This window comes from Spermophilus citellus (genome assembly GCF_964194105.1).
Source record: "Spermophilus citellus genome assembly, contig: SCAFFOLD_147, whole genome shotgun sequence".
In the NCBI taxonomy this organism is placed as follows: domain Eukaryota; kingdom Metazoa; phylum Chordata; class Mammalia; order Rodentia; family Sciuridae; genus Spermophilus; species Spermophilus citellus.
The window spans coordinates 458,391-480,502 of NW_027672876.1; the positions used below are offsets into that span (position 1 = coordinate 458,391).

A 22,112-nucleotide genomic window follows, 5' to 3' on the forward strand; every position below is an offset into this window, starting at 1 on the left:
GGCCCCCAAACCAAGCCCTTGTTGCTGTCCCCCTCCACACGAGGTCTTGGCCTTTTCTGTGTCCCAGGAGTTCTGGGGTTCCCCAGGTAGGTCCCACACAGGGTCAGCTGCAAAGCTCTGTGGCCATGGGATGTGGGCAGCCTCCTTTGCTTTTCTGGGTGTTTGTTCGTCTGCATGATGGGTGCGAACCTCTCAGTCTCCCTCAAGATACATTTAAATTACTCTTTGGTCATGCTGGTATCCCCAGGCTCTGTCCTAGCCTGTGCCCCTACCTGGTTGAGGACCTTCTGTAGGTAGGGTGTCCCCATGCGGTCAGCCAGGTGGCGATAGGATGGGTGGGAGAGGAAGAACTTGCGCTCAGCGGCCAAGGCAGCCGTGATGTCCTTCTTGCCATCTATGTCCTTCTGGCTCCTGTTCACCACCCCAATGTAGCCTGTGGGCAGTCAAGGTCAGGGAAGCGGCCTTCTCAGGAGTGTCCAGAGGAGCAGGCAGTGGGTAGGGGAGTGGTCGCCTACCTCTGCGCAGGGGGAGCAGCTTGTTCTCCAGCACATCCCTGGCATCTGTGCCCTCATCCATCAGGTCCAGCTTGGTGATGACCCCAATGGTGCGCTGACCTGGGGGTGAGCAGCAGGAGGGCAGTCCTCATGTAGACCCGCCCTCAGGAGGAAATCCCCAAGCCCACCCACCCTGCTCCCCGTCTCCCTGCCCATCCCCTCACCCACTCCTGGGACCCCTCCTATATTTTACACAGTGACGTTTAAAAGCATGGATCTGCTCCCACTGCTATTCCACCTAGACCCTGCAGGGGCTCCCCTAAACTAAGAAGCAACCACCCCGGGGCCTGGCACACGGACTGCCAAGTGGGAACCTACCCTGGGGGTCCACCTCCTTGGCCACCTTGAGGGCATCAGAGTTGGCCAGGTCGGAGTTGGCAGGGGACACCGCCAAGATGAGGCAGTTCTCCTTGGTGACGAACTGCATAAGCATGTCTCGGATCTGGAACTCGATGTCCGGAGGCTGGTCTCCCACGGGCACCTTGGTCATTCCGGGCAGGTCCACCAGCGTCAGGTTCAGTACTGGACGGGGCGACAAGAGGGATGGCTCAAAGCAAGGGGCATGACCGTGGGCGCGCAGAGTTACAGAACAGGGTCGGACCCACGGGATCCGCGTGGGAGCGGGGTCTAAGAAGGACCAGGGTAGGGGCTAAGGATGGGCGGAGCCACGGCGGGGCAGAGCTCGGGCTAGCAGGGCGTGGAGGGGGCGGCTGCGGGGGCGGAGTCTGCGCCAGAAAGGGGCGGAGCCAGAAAGTGTCCTGGGGGCGTGGCTAGGCAAAGAAGCAGGAGGGCGGGGCCAGGTCTCACCGTGCGGCGAGTAGACCCGCAGGTTTATCGGCACCGGAGAGATGCCCTTGTTGGTACCGGTGACCCGGTCGGTCTCGGCTTCGATTTCCAGGCGCACCTCCTCGAAGTCAGTGAACTTCTTCCCCTTGCAGTGCAGGAACTCCGCGTATTCTGCTCCAGAAGCGGGTAGAGGAAGGGGGCGAGCATCACAGTCCGTAACCCACCTGCACCCCATCTCCCACCAGAAACAGACTCCAAACACTTTTATCTCCCTTGTTCAGGTAAGGAATGGAACCCGAGGAGGGAACGAAGCCCTTCCTTGGTAACTTTCAAGTTCAATAGAAAGGTAGCCCCTCACCTTGGGGCTGATGGAGAGCATGTACCTGTGTTAGCATTGACCAGCTGCAGGACCAGGGGACGTCGCGTGACAATGCCAGATCCTCGGGGCAAGAAGTCCCTGCAAGGATCAGAGGAAGGTCAAAATCAGGAGTACCAGTTCTGCAGCTGGGAGATCCAAAATCCCCTTAAAGTGCTGACCCCACCGCACCTTAGAACAAGGGCTTCAGGCCCTGAAGGGGTGATGCCACCCAGAAAAGTGGAAAACACCCTCTTCCAAGTCCCCACATAATTTATGCACCTAAGCTGCCAGGAGACTGCACCAGCAATTCCCCAGATGCCTCTTAGATATGCCCTGTGTTGGTTCAGGACCAACAGGAAGTTCCTGCCCCAACCCAGCCTCAGCCACTCAGCCTGGGGGAAACTGAGGTATGGCTGGCCTACACCCTCAGTGTCCAGTGGCCACAGAGTGGATCCCGAGAAACGGCCCTGCACTTCATCCCCTTCCTTTCTCTGTGGGGAAGGGCAACATCTCACTTCCCTTTTCTCAGGTCCCATCTGGCTGGGGTTGAGGACAGGCAGATGCAGCGGGGAGGAGGCAAGGAAAAGAATTTGGGCTTCAAAAGTGCCCATTGTGTGCCAGCTGCTTTGTGGGTGATATCTCTAGACTCCATACAGTAGCCTCAGGAGGTAGTTGCTGCTACTATCCCCATTTTATGGATGAGGAAACTGAGACTCTGTGATGTTCAGATTACACAATCAGTATCTAGCAGAGCGGACCTTGGACTTGGATCTGTTCTACCATGCAGTGAAAGCTCTCTGTTCTCAGCCCCCCATGGATCCAGTGCCTATGGATCTGGACTGAGGGGTCACAAGTCATTTGTCTCCAGACCCAACAGTCCAGTCTGCATTGCAGACATCGCTCATGCTGATGTCAACCCCAGCTGTCCTTTTGGCTGAGTCTTGAGGGTGCAAGTACTCTGTCCTGTCAGCTCTTCTTGTTCCCTCACCCCACCCACCTCGCCCTACCCCACCCCAGGCAGACACAAGGGCAGAGGCCTCTCCAGGAATCAGGCTGTCATGGGATCCCCAGGACCCAGGAAAGGGGGAAGCAGGCCAGAGCCTGAGGGACTGTGGCCAGCTGCCGCCTCATGGAGCAACACATGGAGACCGGGAGGGGAACACACAGGACTGACAGAGCCAGAGGTAGAAGCCAGGTCTCCCACCACCTGCCCAGGGCCTGACTCAGATTCAAGGCCTGGGGCAACAGAGAGGCCCAGGGCTCCCAGGATCAAGGCCTCCTGTTGGAGCCCTCGCCTGAGCCACCTCTGGGGAGAGCAGAGCTGGTGAGGAGGAGCCAATGGAAAGGAGATGGCAGGTAGCTTCTGCATTTTCAGGTGCCAAGCAAATTTCATTGTTGCCAGACTATCAGCTGCGGGAGGGCAGGGCCAGCACTTTCTCTCTGCCACAGATCGCAGGGCTCAGAATCCCAGTATTCCAGAGGTGCTCAATAAATTCTGAGTGAATCCCAACTCCTCAAACATGCTCTGATATGGAAATTATAATTTTACAGATGAAGCAATTGAAGCTCAGAGAGGGGAAGTGACCCACTCAAGGTCACACAGCAGAGCTAGGATTATTCTTCTCCTTGCATCTATTTATTTATTGGTGGTGCTGCTGCTGGGGATTGAACCCAAGGCCTAATGCATGCTAGGCAAGCAGTCTCAGCTGAGCTATAACTCCAGCCCCCAGAGCTGGGATTATGATAGAAGTTGCTTTTGTTGGTTTTGTTTCCTTGGGGTGATGAGATTCAAACCCAGGTCCTTGCACGTGACAGGCAAGTGCTCCACCACTAAGCTGCCTCCCCAGCCCCAGAGCTGAGATTCAAACAAAGTGCAGGCTGGCCCCCAGAGCCTGGAAACCTCCCCATCCAACTGTGTCACCCCCTAAACCCGAGGAGCCAGACTCGACTTTTTATGTAATTCAATTCAATCTGGTCTGTGCCAGGCCCTGTGCTGGGCCCTGGGGACGGGAGATGATGAGTCAGACAGCTCCCCACCCCAGGCGCTCGCAATGTGGGGAGAAGACAGGCAAGTAAACAGAACATGCAAGTCTGTGTGGCCTGCACTGCAGAGTGGCTGGCACACAGGGCGGGGCCTCCTGGGGGGACCTCCTCCTTTATCTCTCCTAGGTGTTACTCAGTGACTCCTTGGGAGACAACCCCTCGGTTTTGGGGGACCCCCAGGACCATGAAGATAGGACAGCTGTTCTCATAGAGGCTTCAGTGGGCGTGGGGGCCTGGGGTCCACCTTCTTCCCCATCAGCTTCTTGCCCAGCAATACCATGGCAACTGCTGTTGCCATGGAAACTGCAGGAGGGGCTGGAAAGGATGGGACTCCCCACGGAGAGTCCCCCATGCAGAGACATGGACCTTGCCTAGAGTTCTTCCCCAAGAGGCATCCCCCTTGAGCAGAAGGGCCCACCCCTGAGCGTGGAGGTCTCTGAGGTGCCAAATAGGGAGGGGGTATGCAGAGCCCAGGGCCCACCTAGGCAGGGTGATGGGTGGTCCACGGCCTGGACCAGCCTGCCCCACATCACTGCCTCCCTGGGGCTTCTTCAAAGGACAAGCAGCTTATGGACAGCAGAGATTAGCGGGCAGGGCCGTGTCTGGGGGAAGAGTCTCTCCTCCGCAGGGTGGTCATGGGGGTGCCAGGGAGGGAGGTGTCCATTGCTCTCAGGGCCCAGGTGCACAGAGTGAGGCACATCAAATTCTTGAGGCAGCTTGTGCAAACGCACAACCTTCAGACATGCAGGGAGGCAGAATCCGGATTCAAACCCCATCCCCACATGGCTATCTTGCTCCCTGTCAGGTTTAAGGCTCACTGGCTGAGTGGTTCAAAGCCCGTGCAGGCAGATGCCCTGGACTGGAACCCCACATCTGCCTTTCCCCGGCCTGGTGGCCTTGGTCACGTCTTTTCACTCTCCAGGCCTCAACGTCCTCTGGCGTCATATTAACCCTGCCTCATGCACCTCCCTGCCGGCAGCAGTGGAGGATTCACGGAGCTGGTTCACACCAGAGCTGAGCCCAGGCCCGCCCCGCAACTGGAGCGGGCTGCTGAGGGTCCCCTGATCTCACTCCCCCCCTGGGATGATCCCCAAATTCCATCAACAATCCCCAAATCCCACAGAACCCTCCACCTCACTTCTTCTGGCCACCGAATTGAATCTCGGGACCCTGATCATGAAATGTTAGAGGGAAGGATGGGAATTTGAAGAGCAAAGCTTGTGGACAATGTCCCATTCCTCCATAACTGTCCAGAAGGTGGGACCAAAGTCCAGAGAGGGCAGGGAACTGGGAAGGCACACGGCGATGGAGAGAAGGCCAGGATGGGAAGAGAACCTGGAGGCCAGCTTCCCAGTCCCAACGACTTGACAGACAGCGCCGAGGGCAGAGCCTGACACAAGGGAGGGCTCAGGCAATGCGGGAGAGAAGGAGCCTGGCTCGGCCATTCCTTCCCCTGCCTACACTGACCCACTCGGTGCCTGTTAAGGCTAACAGATCCCTGGGGGAAGTCAGCCTGATCCAGCCTCCAGTCAGTGGCACCCCTGCACCTCCTGCCCAGCTCCTGCCAGCTCCTGCCCAGGCGGAAGGAGGACATGCAGGTGCCCAGACAAAGTGCGTGGGGGCCCAGCAGCGGCGGTGGCTGCGGGCTGCTCTGTGCGGGGGAGGGTGGATGGTGGCCTGCCAGCTCTCCCACTCATTTTGAGCAGATGGTGGCTTCCCAGGGAGGCCTTGCCTCGCCATCTGCAGAGGCACCTTCAAACCTGGAGCAGAGAGGACAAAATGCACACCTCAGGACCTCCAAACGCCACCGACTCCCTGTCTGATTTGGTACTGTCGCCCCCGGAAGGGGGTCTGGAGAAACTTCACCAAAAGGCTGAAGGGACCCCATTTCCACTCTAGGAGCTGAGATTTGGGGCCAGAGCCCAGGGATCCCGGTTCCCAACCCTGTTGCATAAAAGTGACAGTGGGGGACCCACTAGTTCTTGGGCTTTGAGGTCAGACCTGCATGGACTTGTGTGGCCGAGGGCAAACAACCACACCTCTCTGAGCCTCAGTTTCCACATCAGGAAATCAGGCTGCTCCGAGGCTTATATCAGTAATGCCTGAAGAACTGGCTGTCACCGCGATGATAAATAAAGACGACGCTTCTGAGCCGCGGAGAGCGAGGGGGGGGCTGTGCTGGGTGCTGAGCGGCAGGAGCTAGAAGGCGGCTCTCCAGCAGCTGGCTGGCCCGGGAGCTGGAGTGTCTAAGGCCAGATCTTGCCCTGAAAATGGAAGGCAGGGGCTGGGCAGGCTCCAAGGTGCCCTCTGAGGCAGGGAGCTGGGCGCGGCAGTGGGCTGGCCAAGAAATACAGCAGGAAGGGGTGAGTCTGCCCTGGGCGACAAGCCCCTCTCTGTTCCCACCATCCCAGAGGCCCCTGGGAGCCCACAGCCGCCCACATCACAGCGCATGAATTCCAAGATGAGGTTTACATTTTTTTTTCAAATGTTTCTACTTTTTAAAAAACATATATTTTTTAGTTGTCAATGGACCTTTCTTTTATTTGCTTATATATACACACGCAGTGCCGAGGGTCCACCCCAGTACCTCACACAGGCTAGGCAAGTGCTCTGCCACTGAGCCCCAGCCCCAGCCCCAGCCCCAAGGTTTAGATATTTCAAGACAGTTCCTTGACAGTCCTGCTGGTCCCAAGAACAGGGACTGGGCTGGCGCTGTTTCCCACCATGTCCCAGCACCTGGACACTCTGTGGCAGCACCCAGATCACCCTGCCCAGTGCCAAGAAGACTGGAAGGTGAGCTCTCAGTGCCCCCTCAGCCTCACTGGGCAGGCATGGAAACCCAGGAGCAAAGGCTGACATGTCTGGCCCCAAAGTTGTGGTTAAGCTGGTGACAGGGTAGGGTGGGCACCAGGGCTCTGGACCAGTACCCTGTCCTCGTCTTCCCCACTAAGGAGGATCTACTAACTTTCCTTCCTTCCTTCCTTCCTTCCTTCCTTCCTTCCTTCCTTCCTTCCTTCCTTCCATTCTTCATTGATGTTCTTTTCTCTTCCTTCCTTCCGAGTGTTGATGGCTGTATTTCCAAAAAGGAAACATATTTCTCTTTTGCCCCCAATTTTAAAAAATCATATGCTCTCCATTTGAAAAAGTCCAGAAGATACATAAATACTTTAGAAATGACCAATCATCATCCCAACACTGGGGGATAACCTTTGTAAACATTTTATTATCAATAATAATAATTGCTGATGGATTGCTGGCTGTCGGCCAAACCTTTGCCAGCAGCTTCAAAATCCACACCATCCTGAGATTTCTTTTGGGGGTGAAGGAAATATTCTAAAATTAGACTGTGGAGATGGTTTCACGACTCCATAGATATACTAAAAATCCTTGAATTATACACTTAGCATGAGTGAATTTTATGGTATATAAATTTTTTATTACACAACAATAAAGCTGCTTAAGGGATCTGCGTCCTCTGGATTGATTCTCCCACGGCTGTGGAAGGTGGATGCCATCAGTTTCCCCATCTCCCTGGGGAAGAAACTGACACTCAGAGAGATAAAGCCCTGTGCCCCTGAGCTGGGTCCCTATCCACGTTTCAGAAGCTTCTTGACTCACCAGACAACACGCTGGAGCCATTCAATCTGGAGCTACATCTGGATTCACCAGGAGCACCAGCTCTACCACAGAAGTGCGCCCCTGCTCCAGGCCTCCGTTTTCCCATCCGTGAAATGGGAGCCAATGTAGCAGCTCCCTCCCTGGACTGTAGAGGGGATGCCCTGAGGTCCTGGCTGCGGAAGGCCCCACAGAGGGTGCCCACTGGGCAACCAGACCTGGATACTGGCAGGCACTGGGTACCTTCTCTGTACTCCCTCCAGCTGGGGACTCTCAGGTGAGCGTGACTCAGCTACAGAGATCCTCCTCCTCCTCCTGGCCAGTGGCCTCCTTTTTCCCTGTGCTGAGACCAAAGGTATCTGATAAAAGAGTAACATGGTAATGAATGGATTCGAGGTGAAAAGTAGCCACGGTCATTGCTGTTGTCTGTCAGGACATCCTAAGAGGAAATAGAGCCATACCCAACACCAGGAGGGTCAGGTCGGTGGGGCGGGTGATGGGGATGGCACCCTGGAGTAGGTGACGGCTGACGAGAGACTCGGGGGGAAGGAGCCAGTGAAGCAGGGAGATGGGGCTGGGGCAACGGGGCGCAGTGGGCACCCAGGACCATGGGAAAGGGCTCAGCTCCCTCTTCCCATGACCTGTAAGCTCAGGCGGCCCAGGAGGCAGGGCTGGGGGAAACAGGGCCGGGGGCCAGGCCTCAGGGGCCCAACTCGGGAGCTGGGGCCTGGTTATGGGGGCAGGGTCTCCACAGTAGACTTCAGGCAGAAGAGGTTAGATGGGGGGCTTGGAGAGTCCCCCACTATTGTGCAGGGAATGGATTGGGTTGAGAGGGGTGAAGGCAGTAGAGGTCAGGGGTAGGTAGACAGGGCAGGAGGCTGGACTGGATGGGGAGGGTGAGGGGAGGTGGATCCCGGGGCCTCTGGCCAGGGCCCTGGGAAGATCCATCTAGAAGACCGTCCTGAGTATCTTTCAACCTGATATTCCTTTCCCCCGTTGCCTAGGATAATTCCGAGTTGCTAGAGCTGCTCTCCAGACCACTTTCAGGGTTTTTTTTTAATATTTATTTTTTAGTTGTAGGCGGACACAATGTCTTTATTTTACTTTATGTGGTGCTGAGGATCAAATCCAGTGCCTCATGAGTGCTAGGCGAGTGCTCTACCTCTGAGCCCCAACTCCAGCCCTTGTTCAATCTCCCTGGTACCAGAGATGGAACCCAGGGGCACTTAACCACTGAGCCACATCCCCAGCCTAATTTTAAATATTTTATTTAGAGACAGGGTCTCGCTAAGTTCCGAGGCTGGCTTTGAACTCATGATTCTCCTGCCTCAGCCTCCCAAGCCGCTGAGATTACAGGCGTGCGCCACTGCACCAGGCTCCACTCTCAGTTCTTACCCAGATCTCAGCCCAGGGAATGGGTAAGAGCGCAGAGACGCTGGGGGGAGCAGAGGAGAGGGGAGATGGGGTGGCACATGTGTGTGGAGACCTGTGCCACTTCCTGTCCTTCCTCTTGATTTAATCGCTGTGTGACTTCAGGCAGGTTCCCTACCCTCTGTGTGCCATTTGGCCATCTAAAAACCTGGGGTGTTCATTTCTGCTGCTCTGCAATTGGAATGTTGATTCCAAGGAGACTGCGGTGGGCACTGTCTTCCTTAGACATGGGGAATCGGGCCCTGATCCTGGGTCTCACACTCAGGGGGCCCTCTGGACTTTCTCCGGCTTCACCCTCCCTGGGGGGCAAGGAACCAAGGGAAGGGAGCCAGCTAGAGCCTGCAGACCCCTCCCAGGCTACCTTGGGAACCCTGGGATCCCCTCTCAAGCAGTCCCTAGCCCACCCCTGGGTCTGCCTCCTGCAAATGGATTTTGTTTCAGGGGGCAGCACAGGCCCAAGGAGGGTCCTTCTTGGGCCCATGGAGGAGTGGAGAATGAGGGCCGGGTGAGCTCTGGAGGCTCCTGGTGGCGTGAGGTGGAGTGAGGAGGGACCAGGGCAGCCCAGGGGGAAGGGCCATCTGTCCCCACTCAGAGGGACCTCAAGTCCTAAATTCAAACCCAGCCTACCAGGCGGTTGTGAAGGTGTGTGTGTCAAGGTGGGAGAACAGAACGCCTCGTGTTTAGCAGCCGCAGCTTGATTTATAGCTGGATTGTTAGGCCATATGGCATGTGGGCCTCCATTTCTGCTCTTGCCCACGTCTGACAAGACTGCACCCGTGACTGGCTCCTCTGCCGCTGCCCCACCCGCCTGCCTGCCCACCCCACCCTCTGCCTTCCCACCCTCTGACCCTGGCCAAAGCCTGGGAAATTCAGTCTCCTGGCACCGGGATCAGATGCTGTCTGCCAGGGTCACCTTTCATTCCTAGCTCCTCTGGGCCACCAGGAGGGGCGGGGTTTGGGCAGAATGTCCCTGGCAGGGCACCTTTCCTTAAGTCCAGCCCCCAGGAATGGATTCCACACGCAGTCCCTGGCAGCACCGCTGAGCGTGGGGCAGGTGTGTGCGCTGAGGCACACGGAGGCTGGCGCCCAGGGCAGCTGCCACAGCTCTCTGGGGACAGGGACGACAATCCTGCCTCCCCCACCTTCTCAGTCTGGCCTGTGGCCTCTGCCTCTCACTCAGGGTCCTTCACCAGGGTCCTCAATCTCGCAGGCTTCTCCCCTCTTGGGGCCAAGCAGGCACCTGGACTGGTTCCCTCTGCTTGTCCAGCCTCAGTGCCACCTCCGGAGGGCCTTCTCTGACCCCAGGCCAGGGCTTCTCTTCACTCTCAGGCTCCCGTGGGATCCTTGTGGGTTTCACAGTCTCCTGTCCTCTTGGCTGGGACCTTCCCGAAGCACAGGTAGGTCTACCTGGTTCTCAGCCCCGTCCCTGGGGCCTGGCCCAGGGCAGGTTTCAAGGAAATATCTGCAGTCAGACAGCGACTCTCTGCCTCAGATCCCAGTTAACCCCTCGTCTTCTCTGGTCTCAGTCTCCCAGTCTAAGAAACGGGAACACCAGTGTGCGCCCCAGAGTGTTCAGGGACAGCACAGAGCTTTACAGTGGGGAGTGGGTGTCTCCCAGAGGAGGGCCAGGCCTGACCAAAGAAGGGCTCTCAGAGGCCAAGGCCAGCACCAGGCCCCTGGGGAAGCAGCTGGGGACCCACATGGGGTGTAGGTAGGCAGCCACCTAAAACCCCAGCTCCATCCAGGCAGAGGTTCCCAGGGGTCCGCTACCCCACCTGGATGGAGCCGATCCCCACCCCAACTGTGGCCCCCTCCCAGGCTGCAGGACATCAAAGCCTTGCCTGCCCAGGCCCCAGCAGGGATGAACTGGCGCGTCCTCCACGCCAGGCCCTCCAGTTCCAGCTCCACTGCAGTCCCACCAGGGAGGTGTCATTGTCCCCATTTTACAGATGAGGAGACAGCAGCTGGGCAGGGGTGGAGCACACGCTCCAGGTGGGCCACCCTCAGGCCTGGCTCTAGCCCCTGCACCTTCCTCTCCGCAAATCCCCCCTGCCTCAGCCTTCCCGGGGGGCTGGAGGGCGGGGCGGGGCGGGCACGCCTCTGGCCCTGGAGGAGCGCTCCAGGACCCTGGACAGGCCCCTTGACCTAGGGCCAGGTGTTGCTGGGGCATGCAGGGGGCCACGGATCCTCCTCTGAACTTACCCCAGAATGAGCTCATCTACTCTCCGGGTTTACACGACAACTCCCAAATTTCCATTTCCAGCCCGCCTTCCCCCAGCTCCTGACACTTCCCCGGGAGTCTAATGGGCACCTCAGGCTCAGTATGTCTAACCCAGCACCCTCTTCCCTGGCCCCCAATCTGCCCTGCCCCCCTATCCCTGACTCCATCAACAGCGACATTCCTGCTTCTGAGCATGCGTCAAAGACCTGGTTTTCTTTTTGGTACCCGGGATTGAACCACTGGGCTGCCCCAGCCCTCCTTTCTTTCCTTTTTTTTCTTTTTTTAAAATTTTGAGACAGTCTTGCTAAGTTGCTTAGGTCCTCACTAAGTTGCTAAGGTTGGCCTCAAACTTGTGATCCTCCTGCCTCAGCCTCCTGAATCGCCGGGATGACAGGCCCTGAAGTCATTTTTGATCCCTCTTTCCCACCTTTTGTGTCCACCCACCACAGATCCTGAACCCCACAATTCTCGACAGAGGTATGGCTCTGGCCGAGGCCCCCGCCTCGTGCCCATGCAGCAGCCACTCTTGCTTTCTCTCTGACCCTGTCCCCAAGTCACATACTTGCCAGAATCAGTTAAAGTCATTGAATTACTTAAAGGCTTCCAAGAAAAATGAAGACACACACACATTCCTCACCGAGCCCCTGCCTGCCTACCTCTTTTATCTCATTTCTCCTCGACACCACCTTTTGTCCTGCCCCAGGGCCTTTGCCTTTTGTCCTGGCCCAGGGCTTTTGCATTTTCTGTTCCCTGGCCCAGAGTTCCCCCCAGCTACTCTCACAGCTCCTCTCGGTTCATCGCTCACCCTGGTGCCGCCTGCTCCTGGAGGCCTTCTCTGCCCTTCCAACGCTGGCCACACTCCTCTGCCTTTGTCTCCTCCCTGCAAAATCCCTGGCCTCAAGGCTCCGTGGCCTCCAGGAATGCTTGCTAAATGACCCGAGGAGCCAACCTCCATTTGCCCTTCTGTGAAAGGGGAGTGAAGACGTAGCGTAGATCCAGACAAGTCCCAGCAGGGTCCTGGGCAGCTGCCCGGCCACCTCCATCGCAGAGCTGGCGGCAAGGTCCTCCTGGGTACCCAGGAGCCCAGGCTAGCCTACCTCAGCTGGTTTCCTCCAACTCGATTTCCACTTCCTCTCCTCAGGGGGTTGGCTCCTGGGAAGCCCCAGGAGGCAGAGCTACTGTTACCGTGCTCACCAGACTGGGGACCAGCCCTGGGTGGAGAGGTCGGAAGCCTGTGAGGGAGCGGGCAGGGCTGTCTGAGGGCCACTGAGCCTCGGTTTCCCTGCTTCTGCCCCAGCACTGGCCCCCTCCCTCGCTTCCGGGATCCCAGTGCTCTCCCACCCCTCCCCCACACTTAGAGGAGGGCTCTTCCAGCTCCCTGGGCCGGTGGGTGTCAGGCACCCTACACATCTTCCTTCAGGGATCCCGGCAAGGGTGTTGAGATGCGGAGGGCAGCAAGAGGGCCAGGCCTCCTGAGCAGAGTTCACACCTCATTCTGCCCCTGAACGAGCCAACAGTGGCTGAATCTGCTGGGGCTGGGGCTGGGCTAGGGGCTGGGGCCAGGGTGGGGCTAGGGCTGGCCTGCTGCCCAGTGGACTCCCAGAAGCGGGAGCCAGGAGCGGCACACATCTAGACTGTCAACACCTTCCCCCACATGTTTACAAAAGGGCTTTGCCACCCATGAACTCGTGTCCCACAGCCACTGGCTCAGGAAGGCAGGGCAGCAGTTGTCAGTGTTCCCATTCCTCAGATAAGGAAAACGAAGTCCACACACCTGCACGTTCCCACGCCCAGCGCAGGGACTGGCCCTCAGAGGCTGCTGTTGGTCACCCTCAGGAACCCGGGCTTGGACTGACATGGGCTGCACTTCCTGAATGTGTGATCTTGGCAAGGCATTTAATTAACCTCCAGGGTCTCAGTTTCCCCATCTGTAGGGTGGGCATCACGTGCCTGCCTCTGGGGGGGGGCTGCTGTGAGCCTGTGGAGGACTCAGCAAGGTGTGGGGCATGAGGGAGGGGCTGCAGGGACAGGAGCTGAGGTCCCTGACTCTATACCCCTGCCCAGACCAGCTGGCCTGGCACAGCAAATATTTAACAAGAGGTAGAATATGGAACAAGTGCTGGACACCCTTGGGAACCGTTGTCTCCAAAGTACCCTCTGCCCTAATCCTGAGTGCTGGACAGGGCTGTGGGAAGGTGCCGAATAGGTTTCTCTGCAGCTCTGGGGTCACGTGATCTGAAGGGGTGTTCTGTAGGAGCTGTCCTGGAGAGACAGAAGGCCTCCCTCTGTGCTGACCAGATGGGCATGTCCTGGGGGGAGACTTTCCAACATCCCACAGATACTCAGGTCCTTCTCTTGACTCTCTAGGGTTGGCAGCGGTCTTCCCAGGACATTTGAGGGGCAGGAACAACTATCCAGTCCATTCCAACTGTTATATTAAACATGTGACAACTGAGGGTCAGAGAGAGCAAGAGACTAGCCTGAGGTTTCAAAGCAGAACCTGGATGTCACCCTACAGAACTGCTGTCCCCTTGGGGGGAGGGGCCCCTGCCTCCTTTCCCTGTGCCAACACTTCCTTAGCCATGAAGGTCGTCGGAAGAAAGCCAGGTTCCTGGAGAGTGGAGGGATGTTGATGATGGAGGGGAAGGTCACTGTCAGCTTTCCTGCCTCAGCCTGCCCAGCCCCCCATCCGCTTCCAGCACCGCGGAATCCTCTCTGCTCCTTCTCAGCACCAGAAAGCCACCTCTATCTTCTCCGTCTCAGAGGGGAGCCTGGGGTGTCATGACCTGCCCGCGCCCCCCCCCATCCCAGGACCCTTTGTCTTTGCGTTTGCTCCCCACTCTGTCACCTGGCCCTCCCAGCGCCTTGTGGGATCAGAGGCGGGAGGGGGATTAGGTTCTGCAAATGGCTCCCCCTGCCCGCCTCCTGCCTCCTGTCTTAGTCATCTCTGCCCTCCGCTGCCTGCTCCCTGCATCACAATCCCTCTGCCAGGCCTTGGGGAGAACCACACTGGCAGGCGCCCCCGACCCGGGGGCAGGCGAGGCCAGGGGCTGCAGCTGAGAAGCGACCCGAAGTGTTTTCTCCCCCCTCCCTTCCTCGCCCCGCAGCCCGCGCCCCCACTGCACCGCGCTGCGCACGGATGGCGGCGGGAGCCGCAGAGGTGTGTGTGTCAGCCGGGAGACTGCCTGGTCCTCGATGCCCACGGGGCTGTGTCCTCTTCCAGGACCTGGGGGAGGTCCCTTGTCACGGTACAGGGGCTGACCCCTTGGAGCCTAGGAAAGGGGGCACTGCCCCGGGGGTGCTGCCCGGTCCTAGGGACTCCCGGGCTGAGGGAGGCACTGAGTAATGCGGCCCCCGCGGAGATGGGTCTGGGGGCACTTCTCTGCTCCTGGCAGAGCGCTGACTCCCCTAAAGGACGGGGCGGAGGAGGGGGCGTGATTCTGTGGCCCCGGGCTGGCCGACGTTTGCAGACTAGCCGGGGGCGCCGCCGCCCCCAGGGGCTCGCGGTGGGGGAGGGCCGCCTCCTCCCGCAGCGGGTGGGGGCGCGCCGTCCGCCGCCGCAGCCCGGGGGCTGGGAGGTCGCGGCGCCGTCGGAGCCCGGGGCCCCGGGGTGGGGGGCGCGCTCGGGGGCGCGCCGCTCCTACCTGCCTATGAAATTCTCAAGCACCGAGCTCTTGCCGGCGCTCTGGCCGCCCACCACGGCGATCTGCGGCAGGTCGAGGTCCGCGTTCTGGCCGATGGTGGAGAAGGCATCCTGCAGCCGGTTGACCAGCGGGATGAGATCCTCCATGCCCCGGTTGCCCATGGTTGCGGCGGGCCCCGCGGGCTGCGATCCGGCCGCCGCTCCCGCTCCGGCTCCCGCTCCCGGCTCCGGCTCCGGCTCCGCCGCTGCAGCCGCGCGCCCAGACTGCGGGCGCCGTGGGCCCCCCGCCCCTCGGGGATCGGAGCGGAGCACTACGTCGGACCGCCACGAGAGGGCGTCCGCGGCCCTGCGGGCAGGCGGCAGTGCGCAGGCGCCTCCCGGGGTGTTATGGTTGTTGTAGTTTTCTCCTGCAGCTTTTGGGGCGATTTACCAGTATCTAGGGGTACTGATGCTTTGCAGAAGATATCGTTTCTGGAAGTGGGCTGTATACCACCCCTCGCAATGGGATATTGGATGGAGGTCTCAGCTGTCTTACTTCATCGTACAGTTGGGGAAACTGAGGCCTGGAGAGACTATCAAATTGCTCCAAGGTCACAGTCCCCTGACAGAGTTCCTCTTGACCTTGCTGCCTTCTGCCCTAGGGTCTGACACTAGTCTCCTGCATATCCTTTCCTGTCTGAGCCTCATTTTCTCTGTTCCTAGAAGGAGAAGGATGGAGCATTAATTCAACCATACCTACTGAGCACCCACTATAAACCAGGCCCCATCCTGGGCCTGCAGATTCAGCACTAACAAGATAGCCAGGTCTCTGGCCTCACAGATCTTACACAAAGCTGGCAGGATAGACAGGAACCGATGAGCAGGCAAATGGAATAGTAAAAGCAGAAACCTTTCATAGCAAGAGCAATGGAGGAAATCAATGGGGAGTATGCAGCATTATCTGTGGGTGTGGAAAAGTCGTTTTAAACTGGAAGGAATTAGGGTTCTCCAAAGAAGTGACCTTGGAGAAGAGAGTCTGTCACGGGCAGATCAAGAGGAAGAGCAGGGACAAAGACCCCAATGCTAACAAGACCCTTGGGAGAGTTAGAAGTTCTTGTCTTAGACAGAGACGCCCTGTACCTGACTCCATCAGGATGGTGGCAAAATATGGGATTCAAATCCAGGACCACCGTAACCCTTCCCTGCTAAGTCTTTCCACACAGAGAGGCCCTGAGGCTCCAGGCCCAACCATCTGCCTCTTCACTTAAGAAACAATTTGAACTCTCCACTGGGAGGCTAGAAAGGGAGGCAGCATACTTTGATGTTTGGAGGCTCAGCAGGTCATTTCCCTGTGAGGGAGAGCAGTGACCCAGGAGTTGGAGACTGTCCAGTTTTCATGCACGGAGTACGTATTATGGAACCAGGCACTGTGCTAGGCCCCAGAGATATAGCTGCGAGCAAAATGACATGTTGCTTACTAAAATGTAGCTTACAGGCTAATGCAAGAAAGAGGGATGATACACGAGTCAGCCAATAGACACAGCTTGCCATATGGTGACGAGCAAGGAAGCAGGTCTGCAGGCCAGGAAGCAGGGCAGGGTTTGTTTTGCTGTGGAGAGTGGACACAGAACGGGTTGGTCAAGAGCAGACTTGAAGCAAGTAAGGGACTGCCCCATGTAGGGCACGAATTTTCCAGGCAGGCAGGGGGAGTCAGTAGACCCTACCCCTCAGAGCCCCAGGGAGTGGGTTAGGAGTCTAGCCCAGCCTTAGACAAGCTGTCTGACCCAGGTCCTTTCACATCTCGGAGCCTTAGTTGTGTAATCTGGCTAATGGACATGGTGCTAGAGCAGAATGCTCATGTAGGGCAGGGCCTAGGCCAGGTACTCAGGAGGCTCTTATTAGTCCCCAGCTGTGAGAACCTGGATGAGGACAACTTTCCAGCCAGCTGAAACATCAATTCCATATGCCTCACATCTGCATCCTGAGTGGCTGCTCTAAGCTGGCCTATTATTATGCTCTGAGGACCAGAGAGGGCAGTGATGGGAGCTGGGACGAACAGTACATTCAACTGGGCTGCATTCACAGATGTCTGCCTAGAGGGATACTGTCACCACTGGGCTTTTATTGGTTTAATCTTTTTCCCTAATTATAATAGCTAGTCTTTTTATAAAAATCAGGCTTTATACAAATATTTGAAGGCCTCAGATTATCCTTGCACCAAGAGATCACGGGTATCTATAACTTAGGGTTTATCCTCTAGATCCCGCCCCCCATATGAATTTGTTTTGTTCTATTTTGTTTTCACAGATGGGATCATACTAAATACTTTAGGATTCTGTGTCACTGATAATCACGCCAGCAGACTGGGCCTCCTGGGGAAATTCAGTCTCACGCCTCAGCAGAGACCTGTTGCATCATGACCTGTATTTAAAAAGAACCAAGGACTCCAGGAAATTTCTGTGCACATCAAAGTTGGAGAAGTTCTTATATATACTGTGTGCAACTTTCCTTTTAGAAGCAATGTCTTAGACATCTTCCAAATCTGCCACATTCCTTGTTCAGGGCTGCATAGTTTTTTTTTTTTTTTACTATTTGGTAGTGCCTTGATTGTTCCCTGGTCTACTAAAAATTGCTGGGTTGGACTTGAACAATGAATGAATGGACTGTGTGTGGCTGTACACGTCTACAATCACAGCTACTCAGAGACTAAAAAGGATCAACCTTGGAAACTTACCAAGACTCTGTCTCAAAAAGAAAAAGAAAAGGACTGGTGGTATAGCTCAGTGATAGAGTACAGAGTACTTACCTAGCATGTGTGAGGCCCTAAACCTGGGTTCCATCTCCAGTACCACCAAAAAAAAAAAAAAGTGGGGCTGGGGTTGTGGCTCAGAGGTAGAGCGCTCACCTAGCATGTGTGAGGCCCTGGGTTTGATCCTCAGCATCACATAAAAAAAATAAAATATATAGTGTCCACCTATAACTAAAAATTAAGTATTTTAAAAAGTGGGGGGAATACACCAAATACCACTTGGAGGTGTGAAGGAGGGAGAATGTGGTGGGCAGGGAAACAGCATGAAGTCTGAAGTCAGAAAGGGGACACACCTGAAGCCTACCTGGCCTCGTTTTCTGCACTGGGCTTAGCAGAGGCTAAAGGAGAGCTGCTACAGATGGGTGTCCCAGGCTCAGGGCAGCTGGGTCCCCTGGGGGCCGATGAATTGAATGAGAGTCTTAGAAATGGCTCTGACCCTCTGCTTTGAGTACCCGGGAGGCAGGATTCTCTCCCTCCAGAGTTTTGACCAACTGTGCTAAACCCATTGCATTCACTGGGCGTCTCCTTCTAGCCAGGTCACTGGGCCAAGGGAGGCACCAGCTGTCTCCCACCCTTCATTAGCTCATTTTGACTGAGCTACAGAAAAGTAACAGAGGATGTGGCAAAGGTCACAAAGTCAAGAAGTGACTTTGAGTCAAGTTGTGGACGGAAGTGGGTGACTCAGCTTCCACACTGATATTCTCCGCCATACCCTCCACATATTTTTTAATGCACATAAAACTATACACTAGCCCCTCTGGTAGCATTTCTGTTGTGCACGTCGCAGGTGCTCAAAAACACTGGGCTGGGCGGGGTGGCTCACAGCTGTAATCCCAGGGCTTGGGAGGCTGAGGCAGGAGGATCGAGAGTTCAAAGCCAGCCTCAGCAACTTAGCAAGGCCCTAAGCAACTCAGCAAGACCTGTCTCTAAATAAAATACAAAATAGGGTTGGGGATGTGGCTCGGTGGTCGAGTGCCCCTGAGTTCAATCCCAGTACCAAACAAACAACAACCACAAAAAACCACTAGTTGATTTGAACAGTGGCCTCATACAACTCCTGTTTCAAGCCACTATATTTAGTCACTAAGTTGCTCAGAGGCTGGCCTTTGGAGTTGCCCATTCATTTGTCATGTATTCTCCAACAGGTCTGGATCAGTGGCCAGGCTTCATGCAAGACACAGGGCATGAAGAGGTTAACAAGATGCAGGGCTCATCCTGTCCTGCGGAAAAGGGGGTTCATCCCGCCTTTACCACTTTCTGACCTGATGTCTTACTGTCACTTACTTTACCTCCCCGAGCTCAGTTTCTTCATCTCTGAAAGGGGGATGGATAATAATAGAGCCCAACTTGTAGGAGGCTGGGAGGATTTAGTGATGTCATTACAATTTAGGGAAGCACTGGAACAGTGAATAGTGAGCGCTGTGATTAGTGTAATCGCAATCCCATCAACATCGCGCTGTCCAGAGAGAGACTTCTTTAGTCTGCCAAAGGAAGCGGAGGGTGCTGTTGCATGTGGCGACCAGGTGTGGGGAGACGAGGACCACCTATTACCCACACATTGGTCCTCTTCAGAAGAGATGGCCCTAAGGGCAGCAGGGGGCCTGCCCCAGGCCACTCCAGAAGACAGGGGCAGCAACAAGGTAATTCCACCTCTGTCCTCTGTCTCCAACCCCATTTATTGATAAGAAGAGGAACAGGTGGGCGGCAGCCACTGGGGAGGCCTCGTGATAAGGATATGGCCTTCCATTTCCCCTGCCTCTTGCCTGACTTGGAGTGACTCAGTGTCCAATTGGTATGCTCCATCATGCCCTCCATCATTCCCAGGAGCACAGCCTGTTCCTGGGAATTCTGAGCTAGGGAGTCTGGTTGTGGGGTTCACTTTACTGCCCATTTGTGCTGCCACCATGAACACCAACTCAAGGGCAGAGGGAGGCAATTGCATCCTGGATTCATGCATCCACTCATTCATTTACTTGTTTAATTGACTTCACCAGGCAACCCTGTGGTGTACCTGGCCCTTCTAGATCCCAAGGAAATGGGGACATGCAGAAGCTGCTTCCTGCCATCAAGGAGTACATGACATCACTGAAGACAGAAATAATGTGGGATTACATTACCAGGTTACAAAATAAAGATGCCATAATCGATAGCCACTTAGAAAGCTTACTGGGAAAAATAGTGACAATTGCCACTGTAGGAATCATACAGGTGGGGCTGGGGCTGTAGCTCATTGGTAGAGTGCCCGCCTCGTATGAGGTATTGGGTTCGATCCTCAGCACCACACAAAAATAAATAAAAGATATTGTGTCCAATTACAACTTAAAAAATATTTTTTAAAAAAATCATATAGGTGTGTGTGGGGGGGGGGGCTGGGGATATAGCTCAGTTGGTAGAGTGCTTGCTTCTCATGCACAAGGGCCTGGTTCAATCCCCAGCACCACACACACACACACACACAAACACACACACACACACACATCACACAGGTGTTAGGCAAAGAAACTTCCAAAACTATAGCACAATGCAAAGCTTCAATATTTGGAGACTTTTACTTCATTTTAAAACTGAATAAGGATGTCATTTGTTTAACTGAAACACCTTTAATACAAAATCAGTCAAAATTCAGATGGGATTTCTGGTGTTGGAAGAAGTTTGATCAAATTCTATAATCTACATGAAAATTACATAGAAAAATATTTGCAATTGGGAGTCATCAAGAATTTGTTTTGTTTATGGTACTGGGAATTGAATCCAGGGCTTAAGTATGCTGGGCAAATGCTCTACTACGGAGTTGCACCCAGCCCAAGTATTTTTTTCTTTAAAGAATGATAATGTCAGAAGCTTACACAGTCAGGCACTACGATGTATTCCAAAGCCATAATCACCATGGTATTTTCTTGGCAGATTGGGGAGCAGAGTAAGTCTGAATATAGATCCATGCGAATTTAAGAATTTGCTTTGTGATAGAGAACACTCAAGTCAGTTGTTCCCATGACCTTGGACTTCATTTGGGGTGGACAGAGATGAACCTCTCTTCACCCTCCAAAGATATTCTTCCAGGGGATTTGCCAGCAAGAGGCTGATTAAAAGCAATTAGTTCCAGTGTCCCCAGAGTGCTCCCTTCCCCTATCTTATATGGTCCTCAGGAGGCAGCATGAGATCAAATACACTAAAAAAGTAAAATAAAGTCCGCTCTAACCCTAGGATTAAGTTATCCAAACCTATCATTGCAAATTAGAAAAAGGGAGAGAAAGTGAAACTCCCTTGAGCCCACTATGCATATATATTTATTTTTCCCAAACTGAGATCATAAAGTGTATGCAGTTTTGTAACCTGCTGAGTTCATGTCATATCATATATTGTGTTTAAATATATTTAAGCCTTTGAAAATGTAATTTCTGATGGCTGTGTGCTGTTCCTTAAGAGGTGGACACCATGATTTTTTAAATTATTCCCCTAAGGTTGATTCTTTTCTAGACGGCTATTATAAATAATGTTCTTATGAACAACCTGCTGTTTTTTAAAAGTCTCATTTCTGATCATTTTCTTGGGCTGGATTCCTACACGTGGATTTACCTGGTCAAAGGGAAGAACTGTGTTCTGAAGTCTTAATAGAAGATATGCAAATTGCTTTCGGGAAAAAATGAACCAACTCAGGAAGTTAGCCCTGGCTTCCTACCTTCACCACCAGCAGCAGTATTTTTAGTGGTTTTACTTTGGCAATTTGCTAGTCTGTGTGCCAGAAGGAGTGCTAACGATTATGTAAGGTTACCTTCACACTCTCCTGGGAGGGGGCACTCATTTTACAGAGGATGAAACCGTTTGAGAAGACTCTCGCCTGGCCTCAAGGCGGGGAGCCCAGATTCAACCCTGGACTTCTCCAAGGCAGTCACCTAATCGAGGTGTCAACGTCCTTCCGCCTGGTTGGCAGCCTGGGCTACCCGGACTCTCAACTTTCGCTCCTTGCCACCGGCTGTGCCCATGTGGCAACAACATGCGTTTTTGTTTTTGTTTTTAGTTGCAGATGGACAGAATATATTTATTTTATTTACTTATTTATTTTATGGGGTGCTGCAAATCGAACCCAGTGCCTCACGCATGCGAGGCAAGCGCTCAACCACTGAGCTATAACCTCAGTCCACAAAATGTGTTTTCTAATCCAGGGATTTGATGCTGTCATTTGCGGCCGTCACTCCCTTTCCTGCAGTTCCCTATCCTTCAGGGATGATGCCCACCTCCTCATCCTGACGTTCAAAGTCCCCACCTTCCTGGATGCATTTCTTCCCATCAGCGCCGAAATCCCCGCGCTGGGTCCGGTGCCTTAAGTCCAGCTCCTCTGGGCTGGTTCAGGTCGAGTTAGAGACCTCTGCGGCCCACTCCCCCGCCCCGGGCTGCAGTAGAGCCCGTCCGGAGCCTTGAGGCAGCGCCTGTCACCTGACTGCGGTGATTTGTTGACGCTACCGGACAGCTATCACCTGCCTCAGGACTGCAGTCCCTAGCGCCACCGTGCGCCCCGTCCTCACACAGTCGGCGCTGAACGCAAAATAAGCGATTTGCCCAGATGTGTAGACAGCTCTGAGCAGCAGAAAAGGGGAAAGGAATTGCCACTTAGAAACCAAGGATAGTGGGCAGAGTGGTCCTGGGTAGTGGACAGAGCGGTCATTAGGGAGTCT

At 55.0% G+C, this 22,112-nt stretch overlaps 1 pseudogene across 1 annotated transcript in view; it reads right to left on the reverse strand.

Moving 5' to 3' along the window:
- Window positions 1–14,931, reverse strand: part of LOC308640494 (dynamin-1-like) — a 35,881-nt pseudogene extending 20,950 nt beyond the window's left edge. Inside the window, exons 1-6 of the transcript XR_014024364.1 lie at window positions 14,653–14,931; window positions 1,724–1,797; window positions 1,362–1,511; window positions 873–1,076; window positions 516–614; window positions 273–433 (exon numbers count right to left, since the gene is read on the reverse strand). The product of XR_014024364.1 is annotated as a dynamin-1-like (transcript). The remainder of the gene's footprint in view (window positions 1–272; window positions 434–515; window positions 615–872; window positions 1,077–1,361; window positions 1,512–1,723; window positions 1,798–14,652) is intronic.
- Between the last annotated feature and the right edge of the window lie 7,181 nt (window positions 14,932–22,112).